A 24,045-nucleotide genomic window follows, 5' to 3' on the forward strand; every position below is an offset into this window, starting at 1 on the left:
AATACACACACCTAAGTAAGAAAAAGTAGAGATAAATGCAGTTTACTAACCATATACACTAAAAAAATCACCTTATCACAAGAACTGGGATGACTCAGAAAATAAATGCAAATAGCTCCTGTGATTTAGCAGCGACTGACACCCAAAGCATTAAAATAAATTGCCCGTGATTTCTCGCAAGCTCCGTGCTAATGCACCCCATAAAAGGTCAGTGATAACTGCAGCAGTGCATAACTATCTAGAGGCTTCACCTGGTGGCAAATAATGGAATGCATTGTCCCCTGAGCAGGATGGGGAAAGGAAGTTAATCTGCACCTCCAGCCTGCCAGGGAATGTTCCAGGGAATGTTGTAAAGCATAAGTCAGCAGCATTGCTGCTACAGAGGATTCTCCTAGCATGCTACTGGCAACACAGACTCTGCCCTTCTCAGCTTTCGTATGCCAGCTGAGCGTCCATCAGGAAACAGCCATTCCTTTGCATGAAATGGAACTGATTAATTGATCACTGTTTACTCATTAACATCTTAAATGTCATCGCTGACCTCTATGATCATCATGTAATTCAATACAGCAAAGAAGGATTAAAAGTTAAGTTGATAAGTGAAGCTGGGAGAAATCAAATCTTAGTAAATGTATTTTAACCTTTTTATTGTTACTGCTAATGCAGTAATGCCACAAACACTTTTGGTACTGCAGCCAAAACAAAGCCCACCATCCTAAGTCTAGTGACCAAATTTCACAGCTTCCTGTAACCAAGGATCTCAATCATTTTGTAAAGCTGAATACTTTTCCTCAGAAATACACTGGCATTTCTTTGTCCGTTTTAGAGACAAAGAAAATAAGGAAGAGAAAGAGGAGACAAACTTTCAGGAATTAACCTGGCAGTTTTACAGCCATTCACAAGAACCACAGGCCTGCACCTAAGCAGGTGCATCTTCTTCCTCCAGTTGAGGCCATGTCAGCCCAGCTCCTGGTCCAGTTCATCCTCCATTGGATTCTTGGGGTTTCATGATTATTTTCTTGACAGGTTACACAAGGTCCTTTCTAACATTACTAAACCAAACCCCTGCTGTCTAACTATCCTTAGCTTTTAAAAATTAAATGTAGCTTGACAAAGAATTAAGGAAGCTTTTCTTCCTAGAAAAAATTGAACTGAATTCTTCCTTTACATGAAGAAAGCACTGCCATAACCTCACCACTCAGTGCTTCTGACCTTCCAGACAGGCAGCACACACACACAATGGCCAGAGCAGCTCTAGAGCATGCCATGCCCTGCCCAGCTGGCAGCACACAGAAACTGCAATAGTGGAAGCTCTGGCATGGGAGGAGAGGACACAAGATGCAAAGGCATATGGAAGAAATTTCATCAGGATGCAGCAGCTCCAGTCTTAGTCACTGAAAGTTTGATGTAGATTATATTCTCTGCAGATAGTAACTTTTGAATCCCTTGACCAATTTCAGCCTGTTTGTTACAGGTAGCTGCCTTCCTACAAGTCCCATGAAAGCTGACATTCAAGTAGAAAAAGCAGATCCTGCAAATGACCCCGCTCACATTGCAGCTGAAAGAAAAGCCATAATACAGGACCCCTATTTGCCACCAAACTATTTGCCTAGGAGACAGCCTTTGTAATCAGTAAAACAGCAGGAAAATCATCACTGACAATTGCCCACCATCAAGCACAAGACACAAATCAAAGTCAGCACCATTCACTCCAATGCTCAAACCAATACTTGTTCCATGTAACCACAGGACAAGACAACACCAATCCTGGCGGTCTAACCCTGGCAAACAAACCAAGGCTGTTCAGACCCAGCCTAGAACAGCCATAAAGCCTCTTTACCTCCTCTGTGAGGGTCACTAGGAGCAGGGTTAAAAGCCAGATGACCATCTGAGGGCAGGAGCAGCCACAGAGACCCAAATTCACCCCTGAAGCTGCTCCCTGCAGGAGAGCCCTGGGGGTGAACTGGCACCATGTGTTTTGGCTCATTTGGTCACCATGTCATATGTCCAATGGAAGGTGGGTGCCAACCATCACGTCACCCTGGGTGAATGCCTCGGAGCCCACACACTCTAATCCAGCACACCTCATTGCTGCTGCACACTCTGCCTTCTCTTGCCTTCTGTATCAGCTAACAAAATGCTTTTCCTTTGATATTCTTTTCCTTTTGATCTCTTTTTGATATTCCAAGCCAACCCTGTGGCCACAGGTTTTTTAAGTCCTGTGAATCTCGAATTAAATCTCCTCTTACAGCCTAAGTGCTCCTTACCTCTTCGTCACGAAAATTATATTGTTTGAAATAATTTCCATTTTTGCCAGGATAACATCTCATTTTCTTCTTTGTAGCCCAAAGGAATGATTTGTAAAATGAATCTTAAAAACCCAGATAAAAGGAGGAAGCCAAAATGACTGCTAAATCAGAAGTACAAGAAATGTATAAGCATTTGTATATGTAGTAAAAAAATCCAGTCTCCACCAACTCTGATTTAAAAACAAACAGCTGATGCCCTTTCTTTGTTTTTAGGATGCCATAGAGGACTGATAAGATGCTGTGCACAGGAGATAAGAGACATTTCCACACCAGATGAAAACCTGCTGGGATCTAAGGGATCACATTGCCAAAATTTTGGGCTCTTTATCCACCAATACTATAAAAACTAGGCAGCTCTACTTGCCTGCTAACAATGCCATCATTCCTATTTGTGAGAGAGCCTTCCTTTCCCCTTCTCCAATGCTGCAGCAAAACCTTGGATTCTGACTTCAAGCCCAGCAAGCAATATTAGTCCTTGAGACAGAGTTCGCAAAACATTAATGAAATCAGAATGAGACTGCAGTTTGGCTTCTTGCCTTGGACAGTGGAAGTGAAATTAAAAGTAGAGAGAAGAGAAGGGACTTGCTCTCAGCTAAAATCAAATCATTAAATGCATTTTTCACAAATTAAAGCATTTTAAACACTATTTACTCCAGGCTTTCTTATTTCAATTAGTCTAGTGATAACTGAAACCAGGAGGAAACAGTATTAAAAGCAGCTAAGATAAACTAGCAAGTAAAGAATTCCTTTCAAAATAATTTATTCAGCCAGGAAAATCTATTAGGTAAAAGCCTTCTGCCAAAGATAGAAAAACTACAGGGGCCAAGAGAATGGAAAGATGTGTAAAAGGGGAAACAAATAAGAGAATTGTATGTAAGAAAACAGGAGAGCGAATATCTGGAAAAATTCACAATGCTTTCCCTCAGGAAACAGCATCTATCAAGCAGTCCTATGGGTCAATGATATTGATTATTCACCACCTTTCTGCTTTGCTGTTAGCAGTGGCCCACACCTTTGCCAGTGCCCAGGTTCGTGCTTGGGATTCCTCCCTGTCTGGGGAGCCACAATGGCCATTTCAGGAGCCCAGGCTTTCTCAAAGAGTGAAACATAACCACCTTCCCAGAAAAAATGCTGTGGGGCTTTTTTTCAGGTTTTTAAAAGGCCCCTAAAACTTTACACTAAAGCCACATGCATATTGTGATTGCACACATTCCCTCCAGGTCCAAATGCAGACCCAAGAAACAGGAAACCTGTAGGGCACCATAAGAGAGAACATCATCATAAAGTCTGCTTTGGGAGGTGTTGGGTGAGAACCAGCACCTGAGAAGTTAATTCAAGATGGATATACCTTTTCCTCTCTCCATCAAGGTGAAGGGAGCAGATTTTCAATCCTGCCTGGATTTTTTAATTTTTTTTTAGCACAGTCCTGACTACAAATCAATGAAATCTGTATTCCTTAACTACCTGACACACCTGGAAGTCCAACACAAAGTAACTTAGAGATTTTATTCTGCAACATTTTACCTCCCTCTTTCCTTTACAGAGGCAAAGGCTTAAAGCAACCCCAGCCAAAAGGAACTAGGGGAAGAGGACAATAAACTGCTACTCCTGGGAGTTAGCAATGACATTGCCAGAAAGACCCAGCTTGCTTTCCTCCTTCTGATAGCAGGCATTATTTCTGAAGTGCCAGTGGTATGTGAAAAAGCCATCAGACAGATGCTCACCCAGCACTGACAGGCTGCTGGAACCAGGAGCTGCTTTCCTGGGAGAGGTTGTACCTGCTTGGAACAAGCCTGCCAGTTTAACCCTGTCTTTGCTGATGCTAAAATCAGTATTATGACAAGCCCAAATGACAGGGGGCAGCTTGCACCTGCACTAATACAAGACAATAGGCAAGCATTCGGGTTTGTATCTCACATTTTGGTATCTGCAGCCAAAAGGGCTAATTAGTTACCTCGAGCACATATTTACACATCAAAAATAACTTCACAGTGCCTGGCACGACAATTTGAAAATCTCTGCAAAGCTGACAAACACAAACAAAAAAAAAACCCAAACCACCAACCATTGTTTAAATCAAAAAGGAAAAACAAAATAACAAAGAGCAGCCCACACCCTGTGCCACATTCATCCCCACATTCAAAGAGAGTCATCCTACCTTTCCGATCTTTGAACAAGAAGATTCCAATCAGCACGCTGCGTCCAAGGCTACACACTGAAGAATCTGCTAATACAAAACAAAGGGAGGGGCAAAAAAACCCTGAAAACACTGAATTTTTGCTGAAAAACAGTTTTTAGCTATGAGAAAAGTTTTTCTTCTATCATACAAAGACAAAATATGCATAAACATATCCATATGAAGGTGAGTCTGCATATAACACACACTATGCATGCATCAATGTATAAACAAATCCACAGAAGTTTATTACCTATTCATTTGAATTCATCCAGCGTGCACTGCTACAGATTTTAATCTACAGCAGACAAAACCCAAAAAGCTCCAGCATAAAGGTACAACTCTCTCAAATCCTCAACAAGCAAACAAACAAAGCTGACATTTTTGAAATGAAATGATTACCAGCTCATATGCTGCCATACCCCAAAAGCCTATCCTTAAATAACTGCTGCATAATCATTCTCCCGGAGTGTTGTTATCCATCGGCTCGCTGCCTGTCTCCAGCCAGACGCAGTCTGCAAGCCACCAGCTTGTCTCTACCATGTGCACGCCAGGAAAAGGAAAACTGCAAATTAGCACAAGTCCCCGCAGCGGTGAAAAGGAAAAGAGGGTGAGTGGGAGAGGAAGAGGGAGTTCACTGGCCACAGAAATTTCGAGAACGACGCCAAGGCAGCCGGCTCCGCCATCATCCACTTACAATAGGATGCTGCACCTCGCGGCGGCTCAGGCGGTTTGTCAAGGGGCTGCTGGTATCAAATGCCTGACAGGCATTTTAATTGCATCCAACCAAGTGTGTCCCCAGGAATCAGGCCTTTAATGCTGTGAATATCATCAGCTGGTTCCTTTTGTGCTGCTGCCAGGCACACACAAGGCTGCACTGCACACAGGCAGCAGCGCAGCCGGGTTCTGCCGTGATGCCGATCCAAACCCCAAACAGGGTTTATGGATGGTACATGACAAAAAGGAGGTCTGGAAGGATTTAGTATTTTCTGCTTTACAGATCAAGAAGGCAATTGGCTCTCCCTCTTTTATTTTTCTGTCTAGTGCTGTTCACGTGTTGGAACCAGCTCGACTATGCTGCTATTTGAGCCTTGCATTTGCTTACTCAGAGTGGGGGAAAATAAAACCAGGGAAAATGCAGAAGTGCTGCAGGACTGCAGGGGCAAGCAAGAACCCTTCAGGACTAATACAAGTATAACAGGATTCACTGTACAGTTCAGCTCAGAAACAAGTTCTTTGTGAAGTGAGGACTTCAGTTTTACTGCCACTATTCAGTTGCTGTGTCTGCTTTGATCTCATCTCCTTATTCCAAGGCTTTCTTTAGGACAACATTAATCTCAGCGGGAAAAGGAACCTGTGAATTTGGAAATCACCCTGTGTTCTGTGAGGAGCTGGGGTGCTGAACAGCTCAGCTGGGGAGGGCTAGATAAATGAATTTTTAAAAAAAATATGAGAAAAACTAAAAGATGAACTGGTTTGTTTTCAAGCATTTTTAGTCTGTAATAAAACAGCATATACAGCAAAGAAGCAGTCAGTGAGGAGTAACCAATGAGCCCAGGACATGCTTAAGGACTGAAGACAAGATTAAATTTCCCTGCACTCAGGACACACAAGTCAGCTAGGTTCACTCCCCAGCAGTAACCTGGTGTTTCTCAGTCCCTGTGACAGCAGAGCACATGACAGGGAAGGCTGTCAACAGGAAAATGAAACATCTCCGCACCACAAAATTTGGGGGAGGTCCAACAAACCCCATTTACCCCTGAGTGCACCAAGGGGCTTACAGGAAGGAGTAACAAATTCCCCAATGATTACCAGGGGTTGTCTCCCAAAATTCTGGGGGTAGAGGGCTACAAAGGGAATCAATTCCCTTCTTCCTTCCCCCGCAACCACAAGATGACTTCACACATCCATCAACCCTTGCATCAAACAGAAATTCCACCCTCACTGCTATAAACAGATCTTAGTAACTTCAGAGCATCTTTCCTGAGCTGACAGTTTTTCCCCACTCTCTCAACCACCACAGCAGTGAGGAGGATGAGGAAATGGAGGAAGGCAGGCTGCATGGGACAAGGATCACAGTGGACACGGCAGCAAAAAGGCCTTTTGGAAGGAGCAGGAAGAAACAAGCCAGAGTGGCACTAACGCAATTCTTTGACCTTTCCTCTGAAAAAGCTTCCTGTGACTCATGGCAAGGGGTGCCTGCTGCTGCCACTGCAAAGATCATCCTCTGCAGAAACCAAGGAAACCCTCATCCTGCCTCATCCTCCTCAGCTCCACCATTTACCAGCTGGTGCTTGTTCACAGCCTTGCTACCATCTCTCCCTCACTCCTCCAGCTCACTTTACTGCCCAAAGCAACCAGAAGCTCTGGGAGCCAAAACATTGTGGAGCTGGGATGGTGGAGGAATAAGAAGTCCTGAAAACTGTCCTGTAACCTAACAGAACTCCTGTGGCTCACAAGGGATGGATACACTTTGCCAGCCTAGGCCTACACCCTGGAGCCTGGGGATGGATCTTCACCGGGTACCCAAACCACCTTCAGGCTGCCCATGCCAGCATTTCCAGAGACACAGTGGCTGCTGAAACAGCCCACAGCAAATGGCTTCATCTTAAGATAGTGCAAATAAAAACCAGCTTAATCATCAAGTTTGTTCTGGCTGCCCTGAGATATGTTTTCACACCTATAAAAATACTTCTGACAGGACAAAAGGCAGAGGAGGAGACAAGGATGAAGAGATAGATGCTGGAACACAGAGAACACTCAGCCCTGTCTGAGATTTAACCTCATGTTTACCTGGCTTACTCACAGAAGTAGGAAACTCATCTCATAAAATGAATGCATCCCAACACAGTGAAAACACAAATGTAAGGAAGATGACAAGTCAAAATCCTGGAAATTATTATATTACATTTTCAGCACTTTACTTCTCAAAGAGAAGAAAAGACATTTACCACCTCAGTAAATCTCACCACTGTGACTGAGGTCTGATGTAAACTCTACAAGATTTTGCTGGTTCAGGTGTGTTTTATTTCATTTCATTATCACATTCACACAAGATAATGAACTCAATTTCACTGCTGGCCAGCTGCAAACTGGGTCCCTCTGTGCAAGATGCTGGGCAAAACAGCAGACAGCTGCCATTACAAATTAGAAGAGCCAAACCCCTAAATAGATATTGGTAGTGTTCTCCACATTTTCAGGATAATGAGGGGGTGGGGGGAGGAAAGAGCAATCATCAGTTTGGGCTTTCCCAAGGTCACACACATCCTCTGCTCCCAAACAAAGCAAGATGCTTCCTCAACCTCAGCCTAAGATCTTTCTACCCAAATCACTGCTGAAGCCTTGCAACCAGTGTTTAACAAAGGACTTGTGGGTTGGTTGCTTCTTTTTTAGCAAAGACTGGATGAACATTTTATGCAATGCCTAAAATAGCTTCCAATATCATCAGTGATGTAGATTAAGAGGCATAGGTCTACTGAACAGGAACTGCACCACTCTGGTAAAAATAGTCCTGGAACAGGGAATTTTCTTTTTATTCACTATTGTCTTAGCACTTGAAACAGGGATGACTGCGTTCTGGAGAGCTTGAGAGGAGACAAATGCTCCACCAGACTCTCTAAATATTGTCTCATCTTCTGCAGTAGTAATAAAGATCTGACTATCTATTTTACCATCCATTTGAGGGGAAAAACTTGGGGTTTTTCCCCTTCTCAAATCAGGGGAAAAACAAAATAGAAGAGCATTAATTAATTCAAGAAAAGCAGATGCAGTTTAGCACGCCAGTTCTTTCACCAGGGCTATGGAGTGAGGAAGGCTGGAGTCACTGTCTTCCTCCCTGTGGTTACTGACACAACAGAGGATGGATGTGGAGCAGTGATGAAAAGCCACAGGCTGAGTTAGCAGCTTCTGTGGGTAACAAGGATTTCAGGGCAGGTTAGAAAGTTTCAGGATGCAGGGGAACCCTGGCTTTGGTTTTGGTCTTCTCCTCCAAGTACAAACATGCACCTTTACACCAGTGGTGCCACCAGCTTTCCATCCACAGCAGATCCCAACATCTTTACAGGACACATCTCTCCTTCCTCCCAAACCACCAATAAAGCAGGCCTGTCCTGGTGACACTACCCTTCCCCAGCATTCATCCAAAATCATCCCCTATTGTGACCAGCTCTCTTGCACCCACTGACACACCAGCTGATAAAACATGGGGTTCTGTGCAGCATGATTCTATAAAGTATTTTCAAATCCCAGGCCTCTCTTTCTCCTACTTCAGCTTATTTGTTTTAAACATGTGAGACAGATATTTTCAGGCATAATCTCTTTTGTGAATCCTAGCTGACTCTCCTCAGATAAATAATTGATATGCAGAATACCTAGAAAAGGATTTTCTATTTCTTTCTGTGCCAGCATGTCACTAAAATCAAGCTGGAAGATGTAGGATATTCAAATACTCCCAGGTCTGTTTTTCAGAACAACCAATATTGCACTTAACACTTTGAAGCCACCAAATTCTTGGGCTTTCTGAGGAAATCCTTCATTTCTGACTTAGAGACCAGTGAAAACCAAAGAATAAGAAGGCAAAATTGATTATATGTGTCTGTTAGTTCCTAAATCTTGTATGTATATATGGCAGAGATACTGGTAACAGCTGCAACACAAGTTTCTGTATAGTTACATCAAAATAAATCCTCCCCTCTGTCCTGGGATGGGGAACAGCTTTATCTCACTGCTTTTTCAGCCCATGCTGTTCCTGGGGTGCTATTGTCATTGACAGCTGGGCAAAAACAAACACCCCAACCTCCAAATCCATCCACAAAGGAAAAGCAAAGAGGTGAGTGAGCAATCACACCCCAAACTTTGACACAGCAGAAGCAAACCTCCAGCTCAGAGAATCACTGAAACATTGTGAAGGCATCTGATGTGTCCCCAGTGGTACAGCCCAAAAGTGCCTTGGGACTGCACTGCTCCTGGAAGGCCACCCAAATTTTCAGCTCATTTCCTGGCTTTCCCCCAGTGTCAGAAGAACCAACCCTCCTGCAGAAACCAATGGCACCTGAGAGTGACTTTCCACAAAACCAGCTGACAGCACTGCACACACCCAGGGCTGGCTCTGAAGACTGGGACAGGGCTGAGCAGGCAGCACTGCATTAGTGGGAGGCTCAAAGATCACACCAGTGAACACACAGCCCTTATCCTGATGGGTTTCCACGTGACAAGCTGTGCATCAAAGAGAAACACCAACTGTTTCTCCATCCTATCACATGGCTCATGACTGAAAGAAAATACTGCAGATAGAATTTGTACCACTTGTTCTCACCTTTTTTCTCTCCTGGTCTACCAGTGGGGTGATGAGTCAAGACAAAAACTTGCTTACTGTAAAATATCACAGCTACTGTAATCGAATTTATTAATGTATCAGTTTGTACTTCACTTAATCAGGTAACCTAACACTTTTAAATTAAATGTCATGTCATAACTTTTAACAGAAGCCTTAGCTGTTATTCTGTATTGAATTTGTAAATAAAATATTCTAAACTAATGAATCATTTGTTGAAGCAGATTTTGCAAAACATGCAATTAAAATATAAACAAAGCTGGCATGGTCTTAAAGACATATAAAGCAGTAACTGCAATGCAAAATATACAAATTTAGCTGTTTGTCTAATCATAGGTTTTGGATGGTATTTCAATTCAAATACTATTTATATTTAGGAAAACATGGTTCTTCAGTCAATAGGACATTGGTATATAATTAATGCAGTAATGAAAATAGAGGTTTGCCTGAAACAGGTCGGTATCTGCTACTCCTTCCAGCGAAAAGGTATTTGCTTAAAGAGCAATCTTTAGATTGATCAACTTGATCTTGATTTCGGACAACTTAAATATCAATCTGTTCTCTAGCAGCTAAGTACTGCCTTCCTAAAAGCTGCCAGATGATTATTTTCTCTTACGTCCACACTTTCCTTCAAGAAATATTTTTTTAATTTGGTTAGCTCAGCTAACTGCTGTTCCTCGACAGCAAAACCAAGCAGACAGGCGATGGGAATTGCAGAAACATGTAGTAACATGTAGCACAATTGGTTTCAACAGCTTCTCACTTAGCAGCACTTTATGTAAGGAAGGCAGTGAGGCAGAAACCCGGAGCCGTGCCGAGGGGAAGCAGCTCCCGGCTCACCTCAGAGCACAGACAACAAAAGCAGCCTTATGAGCACACTGCTGGCCCTCGGCCTGACCCACATGGGCTCGGACACGGCACTGCCAGAATGATGTAACAGCTTATCCCCTCCTGACATGGGCAGCCAGGCTGAGCCTGCCCTGCACATTTCCAGTAAAACCAAACACAGCCAGCAGCCACGCCAGCCTCCAAGACAAAGCCCTGCTAAAAGCCTTTCCTTGACTCCAGAATCTTCCTCTCAGATCCTCCTTGGATCAGAATTTGTGTTTATGCACATCCTGTAGCATTTCAGAGAGGTAAGGAGTGCTGGCAGTGTGCACTGCATGTTACAGACACTGCCTTTGCACAGGATCCCCTTGCAAGGGTTTCTTCATGGATTCTATCACATTTACTGTGAAATGAACATAGCAGATACTGTGGGGTAATTCATTAGCTACTTATGATTGATTCTTGTTTGCATCATCATAAAAGCAGACTTCCTGTGGTTAACACAATGATTCCAATTGCCTCTTGGCTTACACACATTAGAGCCAGCCACTGCTCCACTGACCCCACAGCACTTACCACATCAGGACTGAAATGGGTTTAATGACTGGAGACTTGGATTAGGTAACTTAAACACAGCCTTCATTCACCCTGGTCTCACAGCACTGTCCACAATGATTTTTAAGCTGTTTGTACAGGCAAATTACTTCTCTCATCTGGACCAGGTAGTTGCCTGAAAGACAGTAGCTATTCCACAGCACTCACACTGTCCATGAGCTCAGGGTACAAAGTGAAGGGTGCCACATCCAATCACCATCACCAGGGAGACTTTTGGGAAGTGTAATGTGATTATAGTCAAATCTAGTTTATCTGAACGGGGTAGAAAACATGAAAGCCATTAGACAAAAGGGATTTTTGGATAAATGAAGGACCTTAGAACTTATCTCATATGCCTCAAGGGACATGACCTTCTTTTAGATGAAGTGGTACTTTGATCCATGGGATTTTAGATGACAGGCCACATGGCATGTGGCCAATAAGTCAGGAAACTTCTCCTGCTGTTTCAAGGACTGGCACAGGACTTGTTGCTACCATAAGCCATCCAGACACTGATTTACACTGGTTTCAAAGGATGGGGCTGTTTAGCAGAGAAGTGATCCCACAGCAATTCTACAGCACTGAGGAGAACACAATCTGGATTTGAAAAGGGGAAAGGTAGAGAGGAGGATGGAGAGAGGAGTTGCCAGTCTTGGCTCCTCTACCATCCTACCTGAGTTTCTTTGGAATACTTCCATCCTGTTTGGCAGGGAACAGAAGCATGGGCAGCACAAAAGATAAGGGTTTATGCTCTGTGCAAGGCCCTAGAGATACACATAACTAGAAAAGAAAGGCAGAACTAAGAGAGTTTAGCAGCTTTAACAAGCTCTACAAGTACATATGAAGAATATGCTAAGCTTTTTAAGAGCCTGAATAGTCAAATAAAAATCATGCAGAAAACAGAGATAAATCCCATAAATGAGGGAAAGCAGAACTATGGGAATACAATCAGAAAAGCTAAGGAACAAATTGAATTATGATTAGCCAGGGACATAGAAGGCCACAAAAGAAGAATCTGTATGATCTGAAAAGCAGACAGGACAAGTCATGGTTCAGCAGAGAGGCAGAGCAAAGACAATGCACAGAAGGCTACAACTCAACATTGCCCAACTTTCACAAGATCAACAGTGAGCAACTACTGCCTATCATTGTTTTAAAAAGAAGCAAAACTTCAGGTTAGAATAGGAAAGAACAACTTAAGAAACACTCAGAACAAGGAAGATACGGCTTAGAAACTTGTGTGGGTCCTCCCTGACCCAAGAAGAGTATTTCAAACTTCAGAACAAACCAGACAAGAATCTGCTTTATCTTCACAAACATCTTCCCAAACCCCACACTCTCTCTCGAAACATCTCTTGAAGCTGTGGAAAATTACAAACCAATCAGTTAAGAGCCATCTTTGCAAAGATTTTGGAAAAAATAAACCAAGCTGTTTCCAAGTACCTAAATACCTATAGGGCAAAAGCACAACTTAAAAAATACTTCTGGCAATATCAGTTTGCCAACAAACTCATCTTCCCACCCCTGATTTTGCTTTCACAAATTTGGGTTTCACCCCAAGTTAGGATGAGTTTGTCACAGGAAAGCATCTTCCTAAACCAAGACCATTGGTTCACAGCAGCTCCCAGATGTAAAAGCAGGAAATCAAGGAAAAAAGGACTGAACAGCATATTGAGAGACAAAGCCTGAAACACATAACTAGACAAACCAGGAATAGGTAGCTGGGCACTTATTTGACAGGAAAAGACTTACTATGGGCAAAGAAAAGACAAACCAGAGTTCTGTTTCTCCTAATGGGTATGCTATCCCTAAAACACTGGGATAATTATTCCATGTTCTTTGGTGGTGGTGTCTTAGCTGGAGAAATGCCAAAATGTGGGGTCTGCACAGTAAGATAGATACTGGCAAACTTGGGAGAGTCCAGATAAGCAAAAGGGATAGTTTGGGAAAACATTCTTCTAATCTTTTCTTGTAAAGCACATGTTTTCAGATAGGTTTCTCCAAAGTACAGAAAAACCAAGCAGTAACAAAAATATTTCAGATAATATAATTTTTGAAGATAAAGGAAGGAAACAATTACATTCTAAATCAGTGGGGAGATGAGGGGGATCAAGGAAGGAGGAATAAAAGAGTAATTTACTGGGCTAATTAAAAGCAAATCTTTGTGTGTGTGGTAACTAGAACCCCTGCTACTGAGGAAGGTTAAACTATTTATTTTTATACAAAGAGCACCAAGAGCAGTGCCTAGACAGGCTGGCATCCTCCTTCAAGAGAATAAGGATCCTGTTGTCCTGCAGGAATCTTAGTTTCTCTAACTGGGCAACTGGTACAGCTTCCAGCAAAACTCAGCTGGCCACAGGACTAATTTATATTGCCTTCTCTCCATCCTCCCCAAGCCTAATGAGAATTGCTGGAGCAGAGTACAGCACTGCTGCCTCCACACCTTTCCAATTCCTAGCTGGAGTGCTGCAATCTCAGCCCCAATCTGCCGTGAAGGTCCAGAGAGCTGCAAAGCCCACAGCTTCAGGGACACTGGGGCTGGAAAAGGGATGCCAAGGGGGCTCCTACAGGGCTCCCACTACATCAGCTCAGTCTCTCAGAGGATAAAACCTGTAGCTCTTGAACCCCACCTACTCCTTCCCTCTTTGCTGCTGGAGGACCTCACTGGGGTGGAGAGGGCACCAAGGCTGGCCCCTGCCTCTCCACAAACCCACTCAGATTGTACTTTAGGATCTGGAGCCAACAATTTTACTGGGTCTGTGCCCTGCCCTCCCCCAGACTTCCACCTGGTCCATAGGGTGCAACTGGTTCAGATAAAGGTGCCTGACCACTTGTAACACCACCATAAAGCCTGAAAAATAAAGATGCTCCCAGCATTTGCAAGGCTTCCTGCCTCTTTTTAGAAGGTTTCAAAAAGAAAGTTAGTCTTTGGGCACAATGGCTCCTGTATCTGAGCAAAAAAATCCCATGCAATGATGCAGAACCTGTGAGTGAGAAATCAGGAGAAGAGCACTATTAAGAAAGACCACAGAAGGAATGAAGAGGAGAGAATAAATGGAATAACTAATACACATTTGCTCCAAGGTTCTCTCTGCACCAATTGGCAAAAAGAATACAACTGAATCATTAATAATTGAAGGAACTTGAAGACAAAGAGATTTTCATCCAACGTTAAAGGGATGAAAGGGGGCTGTAATGAGAGTTCTGATGACGGAATCATTTGCGGAGGGACTGGGAAGGAGGAGGCTATATTTTAAAGAAATGGTTCCTTTGTAAGACAAGAGCAAGCATTCTCATTACTAATGCAGACAGACACATCTGAAAGACCTTATTCAGCTGATGGTGTCACCAAACACCCTTCTGGACACAAGCTCTCCACTAACAATACTAAACAAGGATAGGAGACTGCTGTAACAAAATATAAAGTGTCACTTGTTTATTCTTTTTAGCTTCATAAATCATTTAAGGATGAATATTAACAAGCAGCCAGTTTTCTGTGCCTTTCTTAACTGATGATTCTCTGCACATAGTTGATGGGAGCTTGAGCTTTCACTGCTTTTGGAAGCTGGCCCTGCAGACCAAGTCAGGACCAACATCAGTATCAAAACACAGGGGGGGGTTATCCCTTCTTAGGAGCTGAATCTTGTACAGAGCAATTTCCACTTGCACCTTTTAAAGGATCATCAGCAGTGGAGACAGGCACACTCATGTCAGCCTCCAGCTCAAGGCCTGGAGTTTTGCACCAGACAGTTTCTGAGCAAATGAACTGTGCTAAGAGACAAACAGCACATTAACTTCACTGGCTTGCTGCCATATTCGAGGGGAAAGATGTTAATGGAACTCAGTAAGACTGAAATGCATTGTTTTCCCCATAAACAATAAAAATCTACAATTTCAAAAACAGAAAGAGATAAGACTAGAGAAATTTCTTAAGAGGAGGAAAAGCCAAAAACAAAGAAACAAAAAGGAAAAAAAATAAAAACAAACAAAACCAAGCAACCAAAACCCCTGTAAAACCAATGCACAACACCACATCATTTACAGCAAGTACTAGGATCCTACTGCGAACCAAAAGCTCACATTATCAGAGTAACCAACTCCAAATTAACTACTGATCCCCTAAAGCCATCCTTGCAAACCTTCCCAAGTCCCAGTGTGGGGCTTGTGACAGTGCAAAACACAAAGGGCTTTTCAGATTTACACTGTAACATCATCACTCACCACAGTTAGCTCAATGAGCAGCTACTAGCAAGGAGGTATGACAGAAAATGCAGGAGAGCATGGCTCAGCCTGTCTGCAGCTCCACCTGAGCAGAAGCCATGCACAGGACTGTGTCCTGCCACCCTCTACACATTAGTGGAACTTCTTCCCAGCTCCACACCAAGATTGTATTTTCTGGTGTGCTGGCTTTGCTCAAATCATCTTCTGCCATTCCCTGAATATCCCCACTGCCATCAGCAGGTTGGCAGGAGCTGTAGCAGCCACTGACCCAGGTGAGTGACGCTGAATGGATCCCACAGACCCTGTTCTTGGCTGTAGTCTGTCTGCAGAAACACGCACAGAGCCAAGAGCCCAATAAACAGAACCTCGTTTATGAGGAAACTGGGATGTTTCTGTATTATTTTTCAGGTGCTAGGGATCTTGTTTGAGATGTTTTCCTCATAAAGTCTCACCTTTGTAAGCTCTGGATTTTGGGCAGAGTGACTTGGGCCACAGCAGTGTGGGCAGGACTGTGTGCCCGTGGGAGGGACTCAGTTTGGGCAGGACTGCTGCTCATCAGAGTGGATCCAGGCTGGGGAAGTTCACAGGGAACTGTGTCCCATTGGAGGGACTCCATGGTCTCACAGGGGAAGGACTCCTCTCCCTGAGCAGCAGAAGAAAATCTCAGTGATGAACCGACCAAAACCCCCCTGCCCTGCCTCCCTGAGCTGTAGCTGGGAAGGAGGGAGGGGCTGGGGGAAGAAAAAGTGTTTTTAAGAGCTTATTTTACTTCTCAACATGCTCCTCTGACTTTTTTAATAATAAATTCACTTTGTACCTTTAGTTTGAGCCTGTTTTGCCCTTGGAGCATTATCTCCCATTCCTTATTTCAACTCATGAACACTTCATTATTTTTTCCCCTCTCCTCTGCCCAGCTGTGGCAGGAGGGGTGAGCAAGCAACTTTCAAGTGTCTGGTGTTGGACCAGCATCAAACCACAACACTCACCTTTCCCAAAATGCAAAATACTCTATTACTGCAGAGTTTAACAGGATCTATCAACCATTAAACACAGTTAAACACTGTGAATATTTAGAAGCATTAAAACCTTTTGAGGAAGAAAACAGAGAAAGGCATGAGCTTAGCTTATCCTCTGATGTCTGCTTCTAGAGGCCCTTCCTAGGGGTCACACCTGATGCTTTCAGGCAAGAAAACATTGTCTTCTCCTCAGAGATTTAGGATAATTCTGAAATGTTTCTGTGCTATAAATATAGAAGCAAATGTAAGTAAATTTAAAATTAAATAAATGTAATACACACTGTCATGGTTTGAGCCTGGCACAGAGCCAGTGCCCCCATGAAAATGCCTCACCCTGGTGTCTGCTGTGAGATGTGACCAGGAATAAGCAAAACAGGCTCCAACTTAAACATAAATAACACTTTATTACCTAAAACTACAGGAAAAAATAGGAAAGACTATAAGGAAAAGAAAAAAAATTGAAAACCTTACAAAACCACTTTTCCTCCTCCCCACTCCCTGACTTTCCCAATCCAATACATTCTCTCAAAACAACTGCTCAGCCTTGGCCCCACACATTAGTATACTCAAACTGCAGTTCATGGAGAGGAAAAGGAGTCCTTCTTGTTCCATAGGCTTCTCGTGGAGACACACTGAGACCCTCGTGTGCTTCCCTGTCACTCCGGCACCGCCCGGAAAGTCCATTTGCCGCTTGTGACATGTTCCTTCCATGCTCAGTGCTCTCACCACCGAGACATGGATCAGAGCTGCTTTTAGGGTGGTCTTTCAAGGATGCCTTGTCTCACTCCAAAAAGGCACAGTCTCTGCTTTTGGGACAACTGTCCCCCCCATATATTTCCAACCCCCTGGGGCCGGGGGGTCCTCACAAATGAACCCTCCTGGTTTTGAGGCACTGCCTCCCCCTAAATGCAGTCTGTGTCACAGGAACAACTGAGTCCATGGCTACAAGAAAAACGTCCAGCCCAAAGGCCACTCCAAATCATCTCTCCCCATCCAATCATCTCCACAAACTCCGGGCCAAGGTCCTTATCTCATATCATCTCTCATCTCCCTTCTTATTCAGCTTCGAGGAGGATTAGCATTTTCGCAAGGCCCCAGTCATGCAGGAAAGGGTTAAAAGTTTTCAGTCTCTGTCTGTCGGACGGCTCCCACGCACGCTGCCCACACGCTGCCGCTGCGGCCGGGCAGTCCTCCTCCCCTTCTCGCTGGCTGCTCTCCTGCTCTCCTGGGGGGGGGGAAGAGGGGGGGGGGTGGCTGGCTGCCCGATGTCTCTTGGGGCTCCCCCACCCTTCCATCCTCGAAGCCCCCTCTGTCCAGGCCCTGGCCCCAGGCCTCACCGCATGGCTGTCCCCTCCCCCGCCCAGCAGCAGCGGGCCGGGCGGGGGAGAGAGATCTGACCTCCTCGCCCGACGAGTCCCAAAGAGGAAATGCCAGGGCAGTGCCCTGCTTTTAACCCCTGTGTATTCTCGGAGGTGTGTCCAAACCCCACTGGCTACACCAGGTGTCAGTATGAAACTCAAAACCTTCATTGGTTTGACCACAGCTTCCCAGAATTCCCAACTCCTTCCGGGTCAAACCATGACACTCCACCCTTCACCTCCGAGAATACACTTTCTAAAATTATCAACAAAATTACAAAACACTTCTATACAACAATACCTTAGATTCACTATGACTATTTATCTACCTTAACTTAGTACATGCTTTCCTTATTCTTCTTGGTCTCATCTCACAGCTTTACCTCATCATTCTCCCGTGATTCGATTTCCCGGTCAGGGAACCAAAAAATGTCATGGTTTGAGCCTGGCACAGAGCCAGTGCCCCCATGAAAATGCCTCACCCTGGTGTCTGCTGTGAGATGTGACCAGGAATAAGCAAAACAGGCTCCAACTTAAACATAAATAACACTTTATTACCTAAAACTACAGGAAAAAATAGGAAAGACTATAAGGAAAAGAAAAAAAATTGAAAACCTTACAAAAACCACTTTTCCTCCTCCCCACTCCCTGACTTTCCCAATCCAATACATTCTCTCAAAACAACTGCTCAGCCTTGGCCCCACACATTAGTATACTCAAACTGCAGTTCATGGAGAGGAAAAGGAGTCCTTCTTGTTCCATAGGCTTCTCGTGGAGACACACTGAGACCCTCGTGTGCTTCCCTGTCACTCCGGCACCGCCCGGAAAGTCCATTTGCCGCTTGTGACATGTTCCTTCCATGCTCAGTGCTCTCACCACCGAGACATGGATCAGAGCTGCTTTTAGGGTGGTCTTTCAAGGATGCCTTGTCTCACTCCAAAAAGGCACAGTCTCTGCTTTTGGGACAACTGTCCCCCCCATATATTTCCAACCCCCTGGGGCCGGGGGTCCTCACAAATGAACCCTCCTGGTTTTGAGGCACTGCCTCCCCCTAAATGCAGTCTGTGTCACAGGAACAACTGAGTCCATGGCTACAAGAAAAACGTCCAGCCCAAAGGCCACTCCAAATCATCTCTCCCCATCCAATCATCTCCACAAACTCCGGGCCAAGGTCCTTATCTCATATCATCTCTCATCTCCCTTCTTATTCAGCTTCGAGGAGGATTAGCATTTTCGCAAGGCCCCAGTCATGCAGGAAAGGGTTAAAAGTTTTCAGTCTCTGTCTGTCGGACGGCTCCCACGCACGCTGCCCACACGCTGCCGCTGCGGCCGGGCAGTCCTCCTCCCCCTTCTTGCTGGCTGCTCTCCTGCTCTCCTGGGGGGGGGAAGAGGGGGGGGGGTGGCTGGCTGCCCGATGTCTCTTGGGGCTCCCCCACCCTTCCATCCTCGAAGCCCCCTCTGTCCAGGCCCTGGCCCCAGGCCTCACCGCATGGCTGTCCCCTCCCCCGCCCAGCAGCAGCGGGCCGGGCGGGGAGAGAGATCTGACCTCCTCGCCCGACGAGTCCCAAAGAGGAAATGCCAGGGCAGTGCCCTGCTTTTAACCCCTGTGTATTCTCGGAGGTGTGTCCAAACCCCACTGGCTACACCAGGTGTCAGTATGAAACTCAAAACCTTCATTGGTTTGACCACAGCTTCCCAGAATTCCCAACTCCTTCCGGGTCAAACCATGACACACACTCACATTGCTAACGCTCAATTCTTTTCCATTTGTTTTCCCTTGTCCTTCAACCTGCTTGCTGAAATTCATAAAATCCTCTGACTTTGGCTTTCATCCATCTCTTTCCTTAAAACATTTTTCCTTGTCTCTTTTCATTCCCTTGAACAAGGAAGAAACTAAGTGTGGGACCATTCTCTATATAAAGCTATATTTTATTAATAAGTATAAACATACAAATTGGTTCAGATTGACTCTAACATGCAGCCAAGACAGAAATAACTGGAAACTATTTCATTTTGTAATGCCTTGGTAGAAATGATTTTACACTTCAGTAACTTGAAAAACAAGCTACTGTGACCAGAAAATGCTTTCTACCTTGCAACATGTGATCAGCAGATGAATGGAAGGCAGAGTGCAAAGGCAGGTAGCTCAAGATAAAAAATCTCCTGACTGCATGCCCCTAATATCCAGAAGCTTGCCATCTGATAGAGAACTTGGACAGTAACATAAACCAAAGAGCTTAAGGTGTTTTTTTTGTGCTTTCATTTTATTTTTATTCAACTACTACTCTACACGTTGCTATTTGATTTCTGTGGCTCAAGGTTTTGCCCCTTTAAAAGACCAAAAGGTTCTCTGATCCTGAACCAATCTTATTCTTGAATGGCACTGGATTGAATCCCCTTATTTCCCCTGGGTATACCAAGGGTAGTGACAGCTGATCCTTGCTTATACTGCCCAGTCAATTATTCTTATTTTCCTTCTGAAGCCCACAAAGACTGTTCAGGACTGAAAGCTCTCCCAGTGTGAGGGCACCTGCTAAGAAATTAATGCATGAGACAAAATGAGTGGGAGGAGGAAAGGGGCTGTAAGGCACCAAGTCGCTCACTGGAACCAGAGGCAACAGCTCAGCCCAGCTCCTGCATCTCTGCCCTGACTTCCAGCAAGTGAGGAAGTATTTCTCCAACCCAGCTTCACTACACATTTGGCTTTTCTTACCCAACAGCAGGGCAGAAGGTCACTGTATTGTTTTCATTTCGTCCACAGAGCAGCAGCTTGAGATTCAGCTCCAGATCACACCCAGAGTCTGAGGTCCTGCATTCATTCACCTGTACCAACTTGCTGTCACATGTGTAAATAAAGATGGACAACACCTGCCAGCTGCAGGTGAGGTCTCAGAGGGGACCTGCTGAGGCACTTTCAGCTGGTGTTGCATGACACAGCAATCTCTGAGAACAGCACAGAGGTTTGGCTGCCACAAGATCCTTCCTCGCACCTCCCAGTCCATGTGGAAGGGAGAGCAGAAAAGAATGCAAAGGGGATGCAGCTTGAAAATTGAGAGCAAATGCTGTATGGACTGGTCCTAGAACTAACACACAAAAATCCCCAATGAAACAAAATCCCTACAAGCAAAGACAAGCTGGGTCCAAATCACTTATAGCTCATGCTGAAATCAACCAAGAATGTCTCTGCCAGTCTCTCTAGCAAGAGAGCAAAACCCCTGGGTTCAGGCAGGTGCCTTCAAGCTCTTAAAAGCAAAAGACTACCCCAAACAATATGTTAAGAAAAACAGAAAAGATGGATGGATTTTAAATAGAAGATTTTCCTTACCTGAAGATTCAGAGAAACTACATTACAGGAAGCAAAGCCCAGCCATACACACAGGTCCTGCTGCAAGCCTGGCTGCTCTGAGGGAAGAGCCAACCTGAGCCAAGGCTGATCTTAGGGACCAGAGCTTGGGGAGAGAGGGGAGGAGCCCCTCATCTTCCCAATGAGGTCCCAGCAGGAGCAGAGGCTCCAACTGAAAAGCCCAGCTTTGGCAAGCATGGGATGCACAGGCAGAGCAAAGCCCAAACTGACAAACAGGCTCTCCCTCAGCTGCTGGCTGTTCATTCATGCTGGTGCCATCTGCTTCACTCCATCCTAGGAGGGCTCATGCACAAGGAGGAGCAGAGCCTGTGTGCCACCCTCCTGCTGAGGAGCACAGCAAAGGCAGGCTGCTCTGAGGGGAGAGGAGCCTGCCCCTTCCCCAAAACAACCTGTGTGGAAGGAACCATGCTGCAGGGCAGGCAAGAGGGACAGACAGAAGTGAGGGAATGAGACCAGAAAAGAGCTGAGGAAAGCAGCCAGGTACTTGGTGACCCATCCAGGCTCAGCAGAAGGGAGCAAGGAGGCTGCAGAGCCAGGACTGAAGAGGGATTTCAGCATGGGCAGAAGAACACCCATTATCCCAGCTGAAACCAGAGTGCTGCCCAAGCTGGATGGTGCTGACTGGTGTGCAGCCCCTGGGCCACTCGAGCAATCTTAGCAAGATGAGGGACCCCACATTGCTGCACCTCTGCAGGATGCACAGCCACGGCTTCCATGGACAACACTCTTCCTTCTAAAAGTTATTCCCAGATTAAAACTACCCTGATACTAAATTACTTAGCATATTTGAGGCCCAGATTCCTGAAAAAAAATGTTTACTGTTTTCAGAGCTGTGTGGCTTCAAACAAGAAGACACAAGCCAACCTTTGAGGCTGTCACCCAATGCAACACAGCCACAAGCTCTGGGACTGTCAGTGAACACATCTCACGTGGATTTGGGGATACCAATATTGGATCAGCCATCCCATCCCAGCACTGATGCCATCCTCTCACCCATTGTTGTTGGTAAAGCCTCAGCACAGGAATCAAGTGCTAGAGAACTTCATATATATGTGTGTGTGTATATATATCCAGACACAGAGCACATAACTGTGAAACACCCCATCTGCTCACGTTACAACATTTTAAACACATGCAATTAACTGAACTGAAACGGCATAAGGATCACTCTGTGTCTTTTTCCCCAACTCCCACTATTTCCACCTTCCTCTCACCCTAACATATGGGAATGCCATATGAATTACTGAATGGATCATGCTAAAACTGGAGCCTGCAAAATCTATTTTTAACACAGATTATGGGGGGATATTGGCAGTCCGTGGTGCAGCATTGTTTGCCTTACAAGTTTGGTCTGTTACTACTTCTGGCAAGCCCCACTTCCAGCACTGACATCTCCAAACCCTTCCATATTTTTACTTGGTGTTCTGAAATAAAACTCAGTTTCCATGAGAGTTCTTTGGTGGGAACTTTGCAGGAATAGCAGGTCAGGGGAGAGTTAGCACAGTGCAGTTTTTCCAGCCTGCTGCTGCCCTTCTGCAGTAGCCACGAGATGCCCAGTTTTCCCAGTCAAAGCTACCAAGGTATTTATTAATCCATCATGTAGGGCTGTTGCCCTGAGCTTTCATGAAATGTCATGGAGACACACAAATCATGTGTTGCCCCAGAAAACGGACAGAAAAGAGTCTATATGGGTTTGTATTGTCCTCTGGTACAACTGGGAAGGTATACAGCTTTTTCACCCACTCTTGAAAGCCCCCTCATCCCAAGGAGCTGAAAAACCAAGGTCAAAGTCTTAGCAGGAGAAATAATTGGAGCAACCTGATTTCTTTCTATGTTGATTATTAATCCTGATGCACAGCTAGGGAGACGTACATTACAGATCCATCAGCAGAAGGACACAAAAATGAAGAATCTCTTTACAAGGCCACAGCAAGTTTTACTAAGCACTTTAAAGCCAAGGCAGGTCAGGTCAGCCAGTTATTATTGCTCTGAGCAGCTCACACATCAGTGTCAGCATACATTACCTGAAATTGCAATGATTATCAAGAACACCATTTTCTCCTACCCTTGAAAATCAATCAAACCTCATCTTCACAGCCAAAGGCACCATCAGCAATGCAGACTCAATCCAAAACCAGTACCAGATAAAAACCTTCAGGTGACATCACCAAGGACTTGAGGGAACACATGCCAAAATAAAGTGATTGTGGACAGTAACTACTTCATTCCTTTTAATCTGTACAGGCTCATCAGAATTGGGCTCCACTGGAAAGTTTTTCTTCTATTATGAATTTAACAAGTAAAAAAAATTTCACACATACACAGATGGATGCACAGTTTCTAACTGATTCCAGAAATTACATTCATATTTGTATATTAGATTTTACTTCAGAAAACACAGGTGCTGCCTAGACAAAATGGGATGCTGGGACCTTTCCAGCATTTCCAGCTGTGGCTGGAGACAAACAAGCCAGGGATTCACAGAGTTCCCAGTAGTTAAGGAAGGGAAGCTGGGTGCACTGAAGCAGCTTTAAAAACGTTTAACAAAGCAGAAACTGGAACTGATGTGTCATAAACTATCAACTACCATGAAACTGTTACTTCATTTTAATGTGCCACAAATCCAAGTCAGCCTCTTCAGGGTACCACCATTTCACACGCAGAGGCAGCTCAGAGTCTCACACTTAAAATACTTTCACATACTTCTTTTGCCCTCAATGAAAAAGAAATTCCCACTCATTTCTTCCTGGCTACTCTCTGCAGGACTGAAACTTCAAAAATGTTCTCATGCTTTTCCCTGTGACAGTGAAATTTTTTGGCAAGGCTGTGCTTTCTTGTGTATCAGGT

At 44.7% G+C, this 24,045-nt stretch overlaps 1 protein-coding gene across 43 annotated transcripts in view; it reads right to left on the minus strand.

Moving 5' to 3' along the window:
• Positions 1 to 24,045, minus strand: part of MAP2 (microtubule associated protein 2) — a 223,801-nt gene that overhangs the window by 123,765 nt on the left and 75,991 nt on the right. For 30 of the 43 annotated variants that reach the window (XM_064717816.1, XM_064717839.1, XM_064717836.1 and 27 more), the window contains one exon: positions 4,468 to 4,533. The exons of 2 other annotated variants lie outside the window; for them this stretch is intronic. The gene's annotated coding sequence lies outside the window, so the exon portion shown is untranslated. Of the gene's footprint in view, positions 1 to 4,467; positions 4,537 to 4,738; positions 4,783 to 4,887; positions 5,162 to 5,182; positions 5,397 to 24,045 lie in introns of those variants that run through there. 11 more of the 43 variants (XM_064717825.1, XM_064717820.1, XM_064717822.1 and 8 more) reach the window with 6 other exon arrangements.

This window comes from Zonotrichia leucophrys, chromosome 7 (assembly GCF_028769735.1).
Source record: "Zonotrichia leucophrys gambelii isolate GWCS_2022_RI chromosome 7, RI_Zleu_2.0, whole genome shotgun sequence".
In the NCBI taxonomy this organism is placed as follows: Eukaryota; Metazoa; Chordata; class Aves; order Passeriformes; family Passerellidae; genus Zonotrichia; species Zonotrichia leucophrys.